This window comes from Epinephelus moara, chromosome 11, assembly GCF_006386435.1.
Source record: "Epinephelus moara isolate mb chromosome 11, YSFRI_EMoa_1.0, whole genome shotgun sequence".
NCBI lineage: Eukaryota > Metazoa > Chordata > Actinopteri > Perciformes > Serranidae > Epinephelus > Epinephelus moara.
Window position 1 is genome coordinate 16,050,577 of NC_065516.1, and position 6,410 is coordinate 16,056,986.

General features: G+C 43.1%; 1 pseudogene; it reads right to left on the bottom strand.

The window, feature by feature from the left end:
* The window catches only part of LOC126398157 (plasminogen activator inhibitor 1 RNA-binding protein-like), a 2,677-nt pseudogene extending 1,403 nt beyond the window's left edge, over positions 1–1,274 (bottom strand).
* Positions 1,275–6,410: the final 5,136 nt, after the last annotated feature.

The window sequence follows — 6,410 nt, forward strand, 5'->3', positions numbered from 1 at the left end:
CTAAAACCAGACTGATACTTCTCTAAAGTGTTATTTGTATTTAAAAAATCATTTACTTGGTTAAAAACCAGTTTTTCTAAAATTTTGCTTAAAAATGGTAAGTTGGATACAGGTCGATAATTATTAAAAATGTTGGGGTCTAAATTGCTCTTCTTCAGAAGGGGCCTCACCACCACCGTTTTCAAGGAGGTCGGGAAGACACCTGTCTGAAGAGAGCAATTCACCATGTACAGTAGCTGTTTCTCAAAGAATCCATAAAATGTTTTAAAAAATGGTGTGGGAATTGGGTCTAAAAGGCAGGTTGTGGGCTTTACTTGGGAGAAAACACGACCAAGTGTCCTTGCATCAACCAGGACAAAACTCTCCAGTGTTTCCTCAGGTAAAAGCAATGATCCAGGTGTGTCGACAGTTAAAATCTGTTGCGATAAAAGACTGGATCTGATGTCATTGATTTTACTTCTGAAGTGGTCTGCAAAGTCCTCACAAGGGGCATTGGTTGTTGTCTTAGGTGATCTGTTAAAATTACTGTTTGTTAAAATATCAATTGCGTTATTGTAGGTTTTGAGATGTTGACGTAATATTTCGTAGTGGACTTGTTTATTGTTTATTACTTGTTTATTATTATTTCAGTAAAGTTTGATTGGTCAGGCTCGTTTAGTTCATCCTTGATGGTGCCCAAGTTGTGAGATCCACCTCCACCACGCTACTCCTCACCTTTCAGACAAGATCGGTCACTGCCACTGTCTATCACATTCATGTTTTCCTCTGGAGTCAAAGCCATCGTTGTGACCCATGCCACAGCCTCTTCTTCCTTGGCCACCTTTGCTACGGCCCGACCTCTCGTCGGCCTGTCATCGATGGTTTTTCCACAGAGCATTTGCCTCCCTCAGACTTCTGCCCAGCGTCACCAGCAGGCCTCTCAAAGTGGCAGCCTGTCCACCAGGCCATCTCTCTGTAAGGGGGGAGCCCCTTTCTGTGGCCTCCCTGGGGTCTGGAGTTATCTCCCTTCAGCTTGCAGCCTCACGCCGGCACCGTCTTTCGTAAGTGGGACGGGTGCCTGGTTCTGCTCCTTCATGTCAGTCAGTGGGTCTTTCTGTCTTTTTGGGACTCCTTTTTCAGCTGCTTGACAGCCTTTGCTGAGCAGAAGCCTCCTTCTTTTTCACTTCGGCTTGTTTCAGCAGCTCAAATGTATCTAACTCATTGTCCAAAAATTGATTGTCCCATAACCGATTGGTTATGGGACAACCAAAACCTTCTTGCATTTGTCCGGGCATGATGGCACCTCTTCAGCAGGATTTTACTGCGATTCTACGAGGCTTGGTGTGAACACTTCGCTAGATGAAGCCACAGGATGGCTGCAAAAAGGACTTATTTATGGGAGCATTGTGTGCGGACTTTTCTTGCATCATCTCTTGGCCAGCCCCTGGTTTTTATCATCTGAATGCACATGCTTTTGTAATTGTTTTGTAAACTCATAAATTACAAAGAGGAGTTGCAAATCCTCTCATTTGAAAAGCTAAAACCAGCAAATGTTTAGCATTTTTGTTTGAACAAATGACTGGAATGAGTAATCAGTTATCTACAGCAGCGTCAGGGGGAAACAACAATGGACAATAGGACAACAATGAATGTTACGGTGGCAGAACTCCAAGTGGGCAGAACAGGTGGTGGATGTGTCCAACAACCACCGACTTTCACACAGGAGGCCAGTGTTCGCTTCCCTTAAGATTGTAAAGCCAAACCCTGTTCTTTTTTCCTAAACCTAATTTTGTGTTTCTGTTGCCTAAATCCAACCGTGTGTGTCTCGGCAAAACCTAACCACGTGTTTGCTGTTGAAGGAAAAAAATGTCAATTTGTCGTGTTGTACTGATGTAACATGTTATGTTAATATATTTTGAAAGAGCCTGTATGTAAACGGTACATTTCCTGTATTTTGAAAACAGACAATGCGGTGTCCCAGAATGTCAACAACCAACGCACCCAGAACCTTGCACGACGTATGTGGACTTGGAAAGCCAATGATCAAACGTTGATATGTGACAAGGTCTTCAACTGGTAATCTCGTTAATCAGTGTATGGTTTTGTTTTTATTTTTTGTTGGCAAGTCAAACCTCTTATGTTTTGTATAGGCCTCATGACCATAGGGGGGAGCTTGGAGGTGCTTCGGCACCCCCAAAGAAGCCCATAGCACCCCTGTAGCACCCCCGTAGCTCGCCCAAGAAATGCTCAAACAAAATTTCATTTTTTCACTGTCACTGAATAAAATTGTCTTTGCTCAATTGTGTGACATTATCTTGTGTCACACAATCTTATATCTTATATATCTATGAATAGGCTAATGCATCAATTAGTGAACGTACCATAAATATCGGTGTCGTTCTTTTGTATTGCTCAGTGTGTGTATTATGGCCTGTGAAAATATGCTCTCTCTCTCTCTCTCTCTCTCTCTCTCTCTCTCTCTCTCTCTCTCTCTCTCTCTCTCTCTCTCTCACACTCTCTCTCTCTCTCTCTCTCTCTCTCTCTCTCTCTCTCTCTCTCTCTCTCTCTCTCTCTCTCTCTCTCTCTCTCTCACTCAGGTGCTGCTATATCTAGGGTTGCCTCGATGATTGTGAAGACCAGCAAAATTAAAATAAAGACGTGTTGTTCAAAGATGGTTGTTGTTGGTGGTCCCTCTAATTCCACAATGTGCATGATTTTTTGTTGATTTGGACTCTGCGTGCTTATATTTTGGTAGGCTATATCCACAACTCCTAAGCACCTCCAATTAATAGTCAAGCTCCCCCCCAGCACCTCCAGTAAAAATCAGCTGCCGCCGCCACTGCTCGTGACCTCCTCACTCCGGCCCTGATGTGTCGATGACAGATCAGTTTGCCAGATTCTTGTGTCCATTATGGTTAACAAACAAGTTTGAACTTGCTGAAGTGCTTAGGAATGGAAAAACAAGTTGAATCAATGAGGCGTGTGTTCAAATACTAAAACATAAAACAAGGTTGCATGCAACACGTTTCATGTCAGTCTACCCACTGTGTGAATGAATGGCTCAGATTGAAGAACACAGCTTGTGAGATACAGATTATACCAACAGGGGTTCACCTTAGTGAGTTTACTTCGGGGATGGCAGAGTACTTTCTCCAGTAACATAAAGATGCATTACTACCTCCATGTTGGGAGGAATGACACAACAGCAGATCAACACGCTCAGTTTCCCACATACACTGTGTGAATCCTGCAGGGAAAACCTCCAGCCTGAAATAGCTGCTCTCTCCTCTGAACCTACACGTTCTCATCTCCGCCTCTCTGCCTCATATTAGCAAGTGAAGCACTGTTGCACACAGTACACACACACACAAGAGAGCTGGTTTGTTATCAGACATCAAGTAGTAATGACCTTCATTACTGTTACAGGTGAGATGATTTAGAAAAAGAAATCAAGGGGAAAACACAGCAGGCTGGAGAAGGGGCGGCGATTCACATGCAAAACATAATATCCACGTTTCTTAGATTTTAAGTTGCGTCTGTTTTTAGTCATGAGGAAAATGTAAATGAGGTTTTGATTAAACCAAAATGAAGGAGTTTTGTGGGCGTTAGCGCACGGTAATGGCCCAGGGAGATCAGAGCAACAAACTTTTGATAGACTGTGAGTGACTTTTTGCAAACAACAGTAATTGCATTTTTTCTTGCATTTTTTTTCTATTTTATCTCTTTTCGAAAAAAAAGGACCTCCAGACTTTAATTGGTCTGTCTCAGAAATCCTTTTAGACTAAACTTTTAGAGTGAATAGCAGGGCCATGAAAATTAAAATGCATCACTCAGCTTGCATAATTTCACTGAACTTAAATTAGATTCAAGATTTGACCCACTCATCTCTCAGGCGGGGGAACGGAGCGCAAACATATTATGGCATCCATCTGTCCTTTCATCTCTCTGAGTTCAGACAAAGCTGGGAGAGACACTGCCACATGTCTTCACAAAAGATTAGATTATAAACAAACTGTGAATGTCATCATCAGTGTTGCACGTAAGTAAACAGCTAGATCAGTCATCCTTCCTGTCAGGACTGGATTCAAACTATTTTTTAGTAGTTTGAGTTCTCAGTTGGTGCTGTCATGCTCGGAGTAGCTGTTGAGATGGAGATGGTCACCCATAATCTTTTCTGCACTATGTGAAGTCAAAATAAGGTGTTGGAATTAACTTTTTTTGAAGCTGTCGCCGACCAAAGCGTCAAAACATTTGCGACAGGAGGAGCTACAAATCCCAGGTTTCTGTACTCTCTCTCAAAATAGCTCAGAGCATGAGTCACATCTGACGGTGTCTGTTGTCGAGCACAGCCACAGACTTTCAAAGTAACCTTCTTAATCCATTTAATCCCTCACTGTGGATATACACTTGAAATACTTAAACTGACAGATTGTGTTTGTTTATATATAGACAAGAATTTTCCTTAATCTCAGCAGAGTATTAGTGCATGAGGAAGAAAGGATGGGATTTACTTAGAATATTAATTTAAAGTTGTATTGACTCCTGAGGTGAAATTCCCTTGAGTTTCCTCCCCTGCAGGGTCAGAGGTCACCAATGCAAGCGAATTCCAAAGCAGTGTGGCTCTATTAGTTCACCATTTTGATCCAGACCGTTACCACATTACAGAACGAATGACAACACATCTCCATTTCCTCCTGCTTTAGAAAAAGGAAGCCAAAATATCCCAGATAGGGGTGATACTGTCTTGCCATGGTGATGTCATTTGGAGCCAGAGTCTCCAGAGTCTAGAAGTTAAATACCTAATTAAAACAAAACTTGTCAGAAAAATTAACGCTTGAACAAATATCAGCGTGTTAAGAGCTACCTAAAATGACAGAAACCATTCTTGGGAAAAATGTATGAAAAACATGTACTTAAAGGGGCAAAAAGCGAAATCGTTTCACCGCTAGGTTTGCTGTTGTGCACTGCCTGTAGTGTAGACCAAAACAAAGTGTGTCATGAGCCACTCCTCCCTCTACCTCTGCTCTCCACCACCCCACTCGCCTCGTCTGGGCAGCCGAGCACCGCAGCCTCTCCACGGACTATTACATCCAGACGGTCCCAGTGTTTCTTCCGCAGGCTCCACTTCACTCAGCTTCACTCAGCTGCCCGATATACCCGCTGCTTCTTCCCATATTAACCTGAATAACAAACCAGGGCTCGGTGCTCCGGTTGGATCCAAACGGAGAGCCAGGGCTAATGTTAGCTGGGAAGCTAGCGGAGGCTAACTGGCTGTGCTGGCAGCGGAGTGAAGTGGAGCCTGAGGAGGAAGCACCGGTTAGCCCCCGAGGAAATAAAACCTAAACAGCCAACTTAGTTTGGCTTAGTTTAGCAGTTAGCGATGTCTTTCACTCACTCTCGGTCTCTGCTGTGTTTAGCTATTTCCCTGCTTTCCTGTTAGCATTAGCACTAGTCGGCTGCCACGCTAATGTTCCTACTCTTCTCCGTAAGCCTGCACTCCCAGGCTCACGGCTCCAGCTCACGCAGAAGAAGAACGTTAGCGTTAGCTCCCGGAGTTAGCACTAGAGCTACTACGGCTACTGGAGTAGCTTGCAGCTATGGAGTGCTTCTACCAGCTCTTCTAGTCACTGAGCCTCGCCTCCATCTCAGCAAATATATTACATTTATTACAGGTACCATCATCATTGAAGTAGGCAGGGGAATAGCTAAACACAGCCCGCCAGGCTGCCCTGCTACATTTTACAGTGCTAATTGCAAATGTTAGCTGGGCTGCCGGGCTACTCACCTAACACAACCGTAACGCCTGACCCATTGCTGGGACTGAGCCACTAATAACTCAAGCTCCGGACATTAACCCATGCTACGATTGTAACATTAAATTTAATTGAATCGACATAGCGACAGGTGCCTAACGTTACTGTAACACTAATTAAAACAGACATTTGACTCCGAAAATATGCGTTGCCATTGCTCACTGGCTGTAGCCTTTTATAGTATGTGTGTTTATAGTGTATGTGATCTCCAGTAAATATTACAATATAAAATGTGTTTTCCTGTATTTACCTATCTTTCTGGTGGTCCAACACTTCTGAGTGCACAGTTGATCAGTAAAGAGGTTTGTTTACATGATGTAATCGAGTTCGATATTTACGGATCCAGTGCGGACAAAGAGCCTCTGATGAAACATGATGGGGTGCAAAAATTGAATGCTCGCTTGCTGTCTTTAGATACGTGTATGTGAAGGACGCCTTTTTTTCTTTTTTTTTTCAAATTTGGCACAATTGTCCACTTGGACTCAAAGAAGAACTGATTAGTTTTAAGTGGTCATAGGTCAAAGGTCAAGGTTACTGTGACCTTGAGTGTCTCATTCTTGTGAATGCGATATGTCAAGAATGCTCTGAAGGTATTTCTTTAAATTTGGCACAAATGTC